The sequence below is a fragment of the Nipponia nippon genome, unplaced genomic scaffold (assembly GCF_047370975.1).
Source record: "Nipponia nippon isolate SJK-2023a ecotype South Korea unplaced genomic scaffold, ASM4737097v1 scaffold_5, whole genome shotgun sequence".
NCBI lineage: Eukaryota > Metazoa > Chordata > Aves > Pelecaniformes > Threskiornithidae > Nipponia > Nipponia nippon.
In genome coordinates this window covers 46,162,972-46,175,262 of record NW_028262369.1, presented here as the reverse complement: position 1 = coordinate 46,175,262, position 12,291 = coordinate 46,162,972, and the positions used below count along the sequence as shown (strand labels likewise).

Below are 12,291 nucleotides of genomic sequence, written 5' to 3'. Positions count from 1 at the left end.
TATATCCAGGGGAATAGCAGGGCAGAGCATTTTTATTGTCCTCCAGATCATTTTGTGGAGTGTGAACATTTCAACACAGCTCTGGAGGCATCTGTGTTACCTGTCAAGCTGGTGCCAGGAGTGACCTTTTGTCCTGGGGCTACAATTACTGCAGGCTTATTTACCAGCCACACAAAGTTACTGTATCTTCCCATTGCTGCACTGTAAATCCAAGTCTGCTTTGGATCAGGCCTCAGAGGAAAAAAAGAAGAATGCATGGAAAAAATGTAAGGCAGAAAAGTGAGAGCTAGGAAAGGAAGGAGAGACAAGGAATCAGATCTACCTTTTACATAAATTAAATAAACAGAGGAAATCAAGGAGAATATTAACAGGGAAATAAAATAATTAAAAAAAAAAAACTCCAAGAAATGACATTACTATACTGATTGCCACTGGATAGTGTTTATTTGTTCATAGTTTTGAATTTTTTATCATTTTACTGGCAAAAATCTTACTGCTCTAATTTTGATGACAGCTTACTGGATACCTCTTCATTTATAGCAGATATTTAATGCCCTAGTGGCAGGTGTTTTTATTATAAAACACACCACTACATTAGGCTTTTAGAAACAATTTGCCTTTTAGTGATATTCCTCTAATAGGAGAAGCTTATTACTTAGCGTGTTCCCCAAGGAAGGCTCCTGGGCATACCCTGATGCTGGTGAATATTCTGGTTTCGCTTCACTTCTACAATGAAGCATCTTACAAAGGTTTCAGAGAAATGCATCCCTAATTATAGAGTGGGTTTTCAATACCTACTCCTGCTCTTCCTTTGGGTCAGTCACTCTTCCTCAAAGGACACATACACACTGGAGACTGGGATTGGTGCTGCGAGACCAAGAGATTCCCTGTGAGATCTCTGACTCTACATGGCTCATGCTAGTACAGCTGGTGTAATTCCCCTGAGCTATAGGATGCTTGCACAATGCTTTGAGCATGGAAAGTTCTTTGAAAGCACTAACACTTCAGTGTAACACTTAAAAAAAAAAAAATCATGTCCTTCTTCCCCATGTCTGGCACACGTAGGTTTGCAGCTTGAGATTTGCTTATCTTAAGCTAAGAAAACCAGTTCAATTTGAAAGGCACAGCCAGGGAGCAGAAAGTGTGGGCTGCTCTGCAAGGGAAGGGAAGCTGGGAGCTGAGGATGACAGCAGAGCAGTCAGGGCAGTGGCTGTACCTTGAAGAGATCAGTCCTACTGAGCAAGGCAGGCAGAGCAGGTGATGGCAGCCAGGGTAAGCCACAGTCCAGTGATTGCCAGACAAGTCTATAGTGATGCTGCAGTCAGTAAGTCAGGATCAGCGTCAGTTCTGGGGCACAGTAGCCAGGGTCAAGCTGTGGTCCAGCGATCACAAGGCAGGTCCATAGTGAGGTCAAGTCAGGAGGTCAAGCCTGGGTCAGGGTCCAGGACTGGATCAATGGAGTACATGGCCAGGCAGATACCAAGGGTATCTTAAAAGTAGACCTTAAAAGTAGCTTCAAAGCAAAGGAGGGGCTGGTCCCTGCTGAGGCTTCCTAAAGCCATGGAGCTGTGCTATCAGTGTTGGCCCTGAGCCCTGGCAGCCAAATCCCCAGGAGAAGGGAAATGCTCTGGGCCTGACAGGCAACAAGTTTCAATAAAATTCTGTACTGGACTTGTGGGCAACCACAAAAAAACAAAGATGAGCTTATGATCCATCACCTCAAGTGAACTTTGGGATAAAAGGCCAGTCTGACATCCTGCTTTTCTGTGAGGAAAGGCTCCTGATACTTTGAGTTAGAACAGAAATATTAGTGTCGTAGAGACATAAGCTGCCTTAGAAACAACTTTGGCTATGGCTATACTGCTAAATGATCTGGCACTTCTGGGGATGACGTATCACATTACCCAACTAGTCTTTGTTAAAGTTTTCAAAAATCAGGCATAAAAAGGAGTTTGTGAATAAATTATAGCTCAAAGGTTTTCTTCTGTTATTGTTATGTAGGAGACGAGGAAGGAAAATTGTCACCTCAGTAGAGCATCTGGACTAGTGTGACACATACAGCCTTGAACCCTCTGAGAAAGTCATCAAGTGACTCAGTCAGCCAGACAAGTGCTATGACATAAAAATATGCCAGGGCTGATGAGAGCAGGAGGTCTACCAGCCCTGTCTGGCCTCGCACTGTCATGAGCTCAGTGTACTTTGCTGTGAACACCACTACACAGACTAGTCATCGTGTGCTGCTGCAAAGTGAAAGGCAGCCAAATGAGTTGCATAAATAACCACGTGATAGAGCCAGCTCCTTACCTAAACAGGATGGTAAATGTCAAGCTGAGGACTTGCTTTGTAAATACGAGTAGAGTAAGAATTCTGGTTTTCCTAGCAACCTCCAAAAATTCATTAATATCTCTCATAGAAATAGTTTCTGTTGTCCCGCAAACTCAGTTTAATCCAAGTTCTCATATGACAGAGAAGACAATGTGACTTGCAGCTGCCATTCTCTTGGCTTTTATTTAACTTTCATTCTTTCATTTGATTACACTGCATTGCTGTCAGGTGCAATCAAGTTCTGGGGTGTCATCAAGTGAGAGCTTGGCCAGTCCCCTCTAGGACTGTACTATGGACAAAAAGAGGGTGGTGGCTCTTAGGGAAAGGTGGAGCTGGTGGAACAACATCTCTGCACATTACATAATGTGTTGGGGGGTGGACATAGAGTTTTGCCATTAATCAGCAAACAGTTCTTGAAATCAGGGGAGAGGAAACTGTGGTGGTCTGTGGGCTGAGACTAGTAATTTCATATCATGTAGCTTAGAGACTTACTAGGATCTGCTTCTGATCTTACTCTGGAAATACAAATATTGTAAAACCATGAAACAAATTCATTCTTCCTCTGTTACAAGTCAGTAGACTTTTTAGGATGTTTGTGTCAGAGCCATGACCATGGTGGAGCTTCACTGTTACATGAAACTAGTGTTCAAAAGACTACCCCTCTGCAAAAGTCCACATTATAACATCCTTCTATTGGGCCTGTGACTGATTTTTATCTGTATGAGGTCAGTGAGGGCAACTTGTGCAGATCATGATCACATCATTGTTCTTCACCAATCTCAATGTTATGATCTTGGCCCTGTTGGCAGCTGCTCTCAGCACAGGGGTTCAGCAGGAGAGCAGATGGAAACTCTGGTTGCTCCAGTTCCCTCTGTTAGACTCTAGCCTGGCCCAAAATACAGGAGCTGTGACTTTTCCCAAGCAGTCTCTAAATCCCAACTGGTAATTATCTCGTGCAGAGCTAATTGTAGGTGATTTCTATTGAAAAGAATTTAGTAAATAACAGAAAGGGCTGGAATGTGAACTTCTCTACAAAGTTCACACTGGAAAAGAATGACCTTGCTTTCTCTGTACTTACTGTGCATTGTAGCCACACTGAAGCTATCTCCTGATTTCTGTGGCATTTAAGTCACAGTGCACTGTATTTCCAGCAACATAATGCTGAACTGCCACAGGAGTGATTACTTCTTTAAAGTCTGGGGAGACAGGAGAAGCAGCAGCATCATTTTGATATGAGAGTGCTGTTACATAGTATGAAACTGGAATTGTGTGAGAAAAGGACTGTGCATTCAGCAAGCCTGGAGCGACAGCATGCACTCCGGTGCATGGATATTAGTGTGATGCTAGTCTAAAGTTGAAGCTGATCTTGCTGTTCTGCTGCATTTTGTTGGCTTCAGCAACATTTAGTTCTCAGCTGTGTTACTGAGAATCTACTGGAGGCAATCTCAACATCTACACACATTGGTACACAGCTTTGCACCTAGAAACTTTAAAATATTCATTTCCTTACAGACTTCAAAGCAGAGCATAGTAACCCAGCTAGGGAAAGGAATAGATCTATAAAAACCCTCGTGTGTTTTGACATGGTTTTTGCCCCTGTTCCAGTATGTTAAAAAACATCATTTTCTTAATGTGCATTTTGTTGCTAGAGGTTTGGCTGTGCAGAAGGGATATGGTGCATCTGATATAATATTCCTTGATGGAATCTTCTGGTCATGCAAATGCTATAAAAACAAGTGCTTGTGGAGACTGTGTTGAAACAGGAGTCAACAAAACCCGGCTGTGAACATATGCCTGTGTGATACACCTGACAATAACATTTTCCCTATGATTTACTAGTGTAGTACATTTGGTCAGTAAGCACATACTTGAAGCCAAAATTTCAGTGTGACTTACAGAGGGAAAATCTAATTTTCTGAAGTCTGTGACGAGCAAAGTGGAGGTGAAAATATCCCTCACCAGAAGATAAATTCTTGGCCCATGTTACAGGTTGGTATGATGCATTTCTAACAATCAGGGCTTTAAGTCTACCCAATTTTGACTCACAGAAAGAAATTACACCTGTGTCAGTGTTACAGACATTTGAGGCTGTATTTTAAAATCACAGCATCTTTATGCACTACTGTACATCGGAATCACTGCTGTATGCTGTTTCCTTATTAAGAAAACGAAAGAGGCAATAAAATGGAGGGTAGAACCACAGATAAGGGAGACTGAAGAGGATGCCTTCTAATGGCTTTCAAAAGCAAACAACACACGGACACAGAATTTAGACCTGAAGTCAATTTTGTACGCAATTTTTAGCCCCTCTACTCCAAGCTCAGTATATCAATGATTTAGCAGCAAATGGCAGCATTTCCAACTGCTTTTTCTTTCCCATGTTGGTAGTTGAGCACAGTGGTAGCACGGCTGCTTGCATGTTCTGACCTAAATGAAATCTCAGTGGTGCAAGCCAGTGGTAGCTGGTCTGTGCAAGGGACAGCATCCCCCAGCTCACCTGAGCCCCCAGGTCCTTGCTGAAGCTGAATTCAGCAGGAGCCAGGAGCTCAACGGGAGTCGGGAGCCTCTGTCTTACACAAAGTGCCACAAACTCTTTCCAGACTCCAGAGAAGCTGTGAGACCTTGTGTCTCTCAAAGCAAGATTTGGCCTCTTCAAGAGGCAGCAGCTCCTTTGCTCCCTATTTTCTACTGTTTGGAATTCAGACAGAACCAGGAGCAACTGGATTTCACCCAAACTCACAAACTGACAGTTTTATGCTGTGTTACTCCCTCTGTGTTCCTGAAAATCCCCCCATTGATGCAAAGAAGTGAGGCCATGCTTTTGTCTTTCTGCAGCCCTTTTTGGCTTTGGCACCATTTCCCTAGTTATTTTGGCATGTGTCTGCTTCCAAGGTGTACATTTTAGCCTTCCTCCTTAGCACAGCTGTGCATATAGGTGGTATCTTTCCAACTGCAAGCATTGCTTTAATTTTTCCACTTTCCCAGCACCACTTGCACCCCTCACTGGGTTCATATATCAGGTTTCAAAACACCGGATTATACTTCCATTATTACCTAAATAAAATTGTTTCAGATTTTGAGCACAATAAATTGTGCGCAAAAAATGTTCATTGCCTCTGAAGAGCTGATAGAAAGGCAAGCTTGAAGCTGGCCCCCTAGTTCCCACCACTGTGTATCATCGTGGTTGTTGCTCACCTGCCTATTTATCTCCTATGTCCCTGTGTGGAGGAATCCTGTTCTGTATTATTAAGAATAAATTCAGTTGTGTGAATTCAACTAAAAAGAAATGTCATCACTTCTAAAGGGAGAAGAAACACTTCATTACACTCATGTCTTTACTCTTCTGCAGAGTTAGAAGATAAGAATGTGGAGACATATCATGAAACTATTAAAGAGGAAAGTTACATTCAGATAGAGTGTGTACAGTAGCGGGGATTGCACAGCAGAAATCAGTTCAGTTTCTACATCAGTGTCTGCATCATTTTCTGTAATGGATATCAGCTGCCTTCTGGGCCTGATCAGCTACTGTCCTGCATCTTATACAAATAAAAATGTCTGTGCATAGTAAAAGCACGACAATCACTATGCACTATCAACTTAATCTGCAGTGCTGAAGTGCTAAACGTAAAGGTAAAGAAGTAGTGGATGAACTCTTTTATTCACTTTAGAAACCAGCCTGTTTGCATTGCTAGTAGCACCATGCCTCGATGGCCAATTGAACCAAAAATCCTCCAAATTCTATCTAAAGCAGCTGTGTGTCTGCGCACGCCAAGCGAGTGCCTTTGAACTAGCACACCTCACCGCAGCGTGATGAAACGGTCACTGCATGGCTGCTTTGTAGGAAAACCTGTCAAATTGTTGCTGTGTTTAGTGTCACCAGTCGGCGCAGCTGTAAGGACTGCTGCTGCTGAAGTGCTCATAGGGTAAGGAACTCTGGGACAGCACAAAGGTAAAAAGACAGCAAAGGAAAATGACAGCCAACAATAACGGCCTTCCTTCTTGGGGAGCCGCACCAAATTAGTGTGAGCTTGCACAAATGTTCGGAGAATAGTGAAATGGAGACATTGATTTAATAACCAGTTCTCTAATTTGAATCACAGATAGCTTTAATCTTAAAGTGTTTCCTAAACAACATTTTAAAATTTTAATGCTATTCAGTTGTTACTCTTATGCTAATATACAATACTTCTGCTTCAGAAAATAAGTAGTTGATTTACTTTCCTTGTTTTTGCTGATGCAAATGTACTTGAAAACAAAATGGGCTTTTTTGATAGAAATGGAATATTTGTGTAACCGCCTATTTTCTTTTCTGCCTGTGTGCAGTGGTGGTTACTATGGTAATAAATGTGATTCAAGATTTAAAGCCTGAAAGTGGTTTCTATAACAACATGCTAGGATGTTTCGGACACACAATTGAAGTTAAAGATTCAGGATTAACCCTTTATGACCATAATATTTGTGGACACAACGAGTGCTTGCTTTGGCAAAAGTTTGTTCATGCCTTCCCAAGGTACACTTTTTCATTGACCAGATTGAATAATAATTCCAGCTGTGGATAGAGCAGGTCAGGTCCTGGGGCTAGTGCTTCTGTCCCAGGTGAAGCTTGCAAAGGAGAAATGGCACCACAGTAACTACAAGCTGCTCATTACATTAAATAATTAAGATAGTAGACAAATGTTTTGGGAGATGGGCAGGGAAGGGGTAAACTACCATTAGTGCAACGTTTAGGAAGTTTGAGACTTTAGTCTGGCAATCACAACTGTGTGGAAAAACTGAAATTATCTATTCACAGAGAATCTCAATGGAAAAGGTATTTTGAGGGCTAAGATAGTCCCTTACCTGGCTTTGTTTTCTCCAGAATGGCATGGTTTCATGTCCTTTTCTTCCCCATCTGTCAAATGCTGGTCCACGAACGGCATCTCTGCCTTTCAGTCCACAGTGAAGGTATCTGATCCCAATCTCTGTCACTTTTGATTATGCATCTGTGCTCATCTCTTCCCTAGTTCTTCAGGATACATCAAGATTGAATATATATGCACACCCACAACTTTCTAAGGCTGTCTTTGCAAGGAAGTTATTGTCATAGTGATGAACTGTATTTTCTGTGTCATGGTGCACTGCAGATAAACTGATATATGCCTGGTTATACCAAAGCCAAGCACTCTTCAATACAGCACTAAATGCCTCGGGCAATATTTTAATATTTCCAGTTAAATGCTAATTATTTCAAGATCTCACTAAAGTCACAGAGCTTGATATTTTAGTAACACAGATTCGCACACTTGTTTTAAAATCCCAGAGGCGAGTTTTAAACAAGGAATGAACACAAGCATGGAAGGTTCTTGCTTCTAACTCCAGACACTGGGCTATCTAAACCCTTGCTACCGTCATGTTATCCCATGACTTCTTTAGTGAGCTTATTTGATCATAATGTAAGCCTTCAGCTGTGAACAAATGTTATATGCCATTGTTGAGTCAACAGAAGACAGACTGAAGTAATAGCACTAAGAGAAGCAATGGTTCCTTCTGTTATCTCAATGAAATTTTATCTTTCTAGTGCCTGACCACAACCAAGATGTCAATTATATAAGCTATTTTAGCAAATTAAAACCAACAAAAGCCCCCACCCAACATACATTTTCTGGGTTGTTGTTGGTTTTTTGTTTGTTTTTTTGTTTTGTTTTGTTTTGTTTTAAAAAAAGAGAACACTTTTTTTGGCTGTTGTAATTTGATCATTTTTTTCTTAGGAGTATTTTTCAAGTTTCATTTCTCAATTCATAGACCAGCATATTGGTTTTTTGCTATCCATTTCTTTCCAAAATGTATGAGTTAATAAAAAGTCAGATTTTGCTGTGAACTGCTTTATCTGTATTAGCTGGTGTAGCTTCCTAGTTTTAATTCAAACATGTGAAGTAATAACTCTTTGTTAAAAATAAAAAAAAGCAAAAAATGAAAGAAGTCCTCAAAGCACAGTAAACTCATCAGTGTTGATGACTATATGGGTATTGAGAAGTTCTCTATCTTCTCATAGATATTTTTTTTTTTTCCTAGCAAATGGACTGGCTCTGTTAAGAAGGTCAGAAAATCTCTGCAGCATATGTAAAAGACCCTGAAGCTGTTAGTGTTGAGAGCTTCTGTGAAGCTTAGAGTCCTTCTTCAGGGGAAGAAGGCACATTTGAAAAATAGCATTGCAAATTACAAGGAGCCTCCAGGCATGATGAGATGATTAGCAAAGTGAAGGCATGACCACAGTCAAGTGAGCTCCAGTTTATAACAATGCGATTAGCAGTGATTGAACTTTGATTTTAAATTCTGCTGCTGATCATGATATTTCACCAACTTGTAGGGAGAGTCGTGACCAGAAAGAACAAGTCTTTGCTGAAAAACATTCCTGCCACAAGCAACCCAACACAGTTTGCTAGGTTTTGTTTGCGGACTTTGCATGACTAAGATTGCTAATCAGATTCTCAGAATGGGGGATCATAAATTTAATTTATTTTTTTATTTTATCAACTTAAGATAGCAGAGTATTTTGTAAAGCACACATTAACTTTCTAGCTCTCTGATTCAAAACAAAAAAATCCAACCAAATTGTCAGGAAAGATATAAGGATGAGCTCTTCAAAATTACCTGCTTTACTGAGGAACACTAGTTTCCTTATCAGGAGCCAGAAGATCTGTGCCAAATTGCTTTGGCCCTTTCAAAACTCTTGCCCTGTTTATGTTAACTTTCCAACTAATTTAATTTTTCCCTCCTATGCTCATTGTAATGCACTTCCAACACCCAAATTGTTTTGTATCTCTTCAGTGGTTTCTGATCAGTAAGAAGTCTTTACCAGACCAAAATCATGCATTTTTAGTGCTGATTAGTTATATAAGCTCGATCATTCATACACTAACAACAACACTTCAATGACTTTAAGTAAGCTTATCCAAGAGGAAAAAAAATGGCTCTCTCTCAGCATTTCTTATGTTTAATAATTTGTGCCAACTCTTTTAAAAGATGCAGGTATTGACATGTTTCTGGTAGTACTGATGATTTGCCAGTAGATGGCAAGCTTTACTGCAAAGAATTTTACTGCCAAACACCTCATGTGCATCAAAAGGATTTAACTACGGGGTAAAATGCTTGGCACTAATTCCTCTTGTAACTAGATTAATGTACCAATGTTTATAAAGAGACTGATAATTACCTCAAGTGTCAGTCAGTGTAAGTCCAAAGTGATTGGCATTGTGCTTCTATTTTTCTAATGTTACATACAAGTTTTAAGACTCTCTGTCAGAACAAGTCACTGCTGAAGTGACCTTAATTGCTTAAGAATGAAAACAACTCCTCTGTGTATCTCAGCTAGAACATGAGGCCTTTTCAGGTTATCCCTCTGCAACCTTACCAAAAATCAAGCCCCCCAAAACACTGAAACATTTCCGCCCTCTTTCTGCAAATGTAATAGAGAATATTCTTCAACCGTGAGCCCAAACTGAGCCAGCCTTTGTATCAGACACCACCATACCCTGCCACATCACATCGCAGAGCATGGGGAAGTTCAGCTTCCACATGCTGTGATCTTCTTTCTCTCTCGTTTCCACATAGCTCTCAGTAGCTCAATGGGTTCCCAAATCCATCCTTCCACATCACTCCAGAGCAGCAGAGAAACTGAGTTTCCATGGGGCAAGAAGGGAGGTAGTGTAAATAACTTGTCTCAAATAGGTGGAAAATGGTGCTTTAACTAGCAGTCCAGGATCCAAGCATTTTCTGAAGCACTCAGCTCATTTAGGGACATGACTTTTCTCAAAAAAATCATGGGAATGTCCTGGTGAACTGCATACCATTTGATAACCACACTATGATAATTGCATAGCGTTTGATGATCATCTTTTTAAGATGCAGCTTTGCTGCTGGGGCAAAACTATTTGTATAGCACCCTAACAAAAAGTCTTGGTCCTAGCCTTTAAATCACAAGTAAGCTAAAACTCAACAGTGATTACATCTCTGCTAAGACCTTCAGAACTCTTGTGTTCCTCAAGAACTATACAAATAATAAAAAACATGGCACAGCGCATCAGAATGAAGGTAAAACTCCAAAAACTTTATTGCTTCGCTGTAAACTTGTAGTACAAACCAGACAAAAGCATCCTCTAGGGAGTATTGGATTTATTGGATTATCCGTTGGCAATTTCTGCATAAGAAATTTGTTTTATAAAAGCCAAAGGAGTTGAAATTAAGATACTAGTTAAAAAAAAATCCAGGAAAGGTTTTCTGTTTCATGTTTTTCCTATTGTGGTGTCACCTTGAAGACAAATTGGTTGCCTTCACTAGGGGCTGTGCTTTCAGGGCTTTCTTTCGTCTTCTCTCATATTCCATCCACTGTTACCGCCTCAGATTGCTATGAAGCTTTTTAACCAGTGCTCAAAGCTAGTATGTTCCTATCAAAACTGCAGCCTGGCAAATGCTTCAGTTTCTCTCACACACAGTCAATACAACAAATTGAGTTGTTGCATGCAAATTATCTCTGGAAAAGCAGTAATAATTAACTAAATTGCTTCTCATGTCACAGTGGTCCTACTTGAGAAGCACTTGAATAACTGACCTCACCTCTTGTAATTTACACAGTACAATAGTTAGATAACGTTCTAAGTTAATCATAGTTAATTTCTTCAAATTTGCAACACTTCTTCAAACATGCACTTTTAATGAATTTTAAGTAGGTAGACAGACTGAAAGGAAAGCTCTTTAAAGTTGTGCAAACCCGAGAAAAATGTGGGATGCAAAAGTTCCTAAGGAACAGAGTTTTGCTCATTTTAACTGTAATTAATAGATTGCAGTAAGCTCTTTATTATCCAGGCTAAAGAAAAGAAACTAAATACACAGGTAATACACAAAATAATATAAACTAGGACATCAGAACATACATTAAGGTGTGTTGAGGAGGGGAAAGTCCGTGATACTGCTGACTGTGGAGCAAGTCAGTACACCATGGCCGATGTCTTGAATTTTGCAGTCAGCAAGAGCTGTGAGCTGGGGGAAGTACAACTGACACCGCATTAGGATGAAATATCTGCTCCCAGTGCAAAACTGAATGTTACCAGGTTTGGGGATGGTCATTTTAAAGGCAGGCTAAATCAGAAGTACTATTTTTTGTCCTGGTTTCCTTCAAAAAGCAGGAAGTAAGGCTCCAGTTCTCCTGTTAATCAATGTTTAGCTTGCTTTCTTAATCAGGTCTATCTTAGCTGGTATAAATAATCTTTACCAAGAAAAGACTGTACCTTTTCTAGATATTTCTCCTCTACATCTCTGGTATATATGAGCATGACAACAGCTAAAAATAGTTCAAATAAAAATATTTCTCAGGTTTTACTTATACATGCGAAACCTCAAAAGAGACAATCAAGAAGCTATTTCTATGTAATCCTTAAGACCACTGTTAGTTTATTTTAAATATGATGTCACTGTTACTATTGATGTTAGTACATAAATCTCTATCCCGCTTGTTCAAACAAGTATTGATTAGGTATTTGACTCAGTAAATGTACCTATTTATGAGCATCAAGTTCATTCAGATTGGTGCTTTTTATTTGCAGAGGCACTGCTGCTCCTGTGTATACCTCAAATCAGAAGGCACAACAATGAAGCACAGATAACTTTTCCAACCTTCCCATTTATTACCATAGTGTCATACCTACCTAAGCTGTCTTTCCTGAGCTGGTAAAGCCTTCTGAGGCTTTCTTCCTACAGTTGCCCTTCCTGGTAAAAAACAGATTAAATTATGTTATGTATTAAAATACGCATTATGAAAATGCACCCTCATCAGTCAGTTTGTATTCTCTGACAATCTATCAGTGGTTGTTTGTTATCCTCAGGTGACCAACCCTAGCCTCATGCTTTCCCAGCCAGTCAGGGATCCGTCCCAGGACTTTATCAGCTTTGGTCTAGCCCCAGTTATTGATAAGCATCTCTACATACTGCTTC

General features: G+C 40.2%; 1 protein-coding gene and 1 long non-coding RNA gene across 3 annotated transcripts in view; one reads left to right on the top strand and one right to left on the bottom strand.

The window, feature by feature from the left end:
* Nucleotides 1-7,351, bottom strand: part of LOC148052168 (uncharacterized) — a 38,927-nt gene extending 31,576 nt beyond the window's left edge. For both annotated transcript variants that reach the window (XR_015699138.1, XR_015699139.1), the window contains exon 1: nt 7,165-7,351. This is a non-coding gene — a long non-coding RNA (uncharacterized LOC148052168). The remainder of the gene's footprint in view (nt 1-7,164) is intronic.
* The window catches only part of CRB1 (crumbs cell polarity complex component 1), a 111,753-nt gene that overhangs the window by 17,565 nt on the left and 81,897 nt on the right, over nt 1-12,291 (top strand). The window lies entirely within an intron of this gene.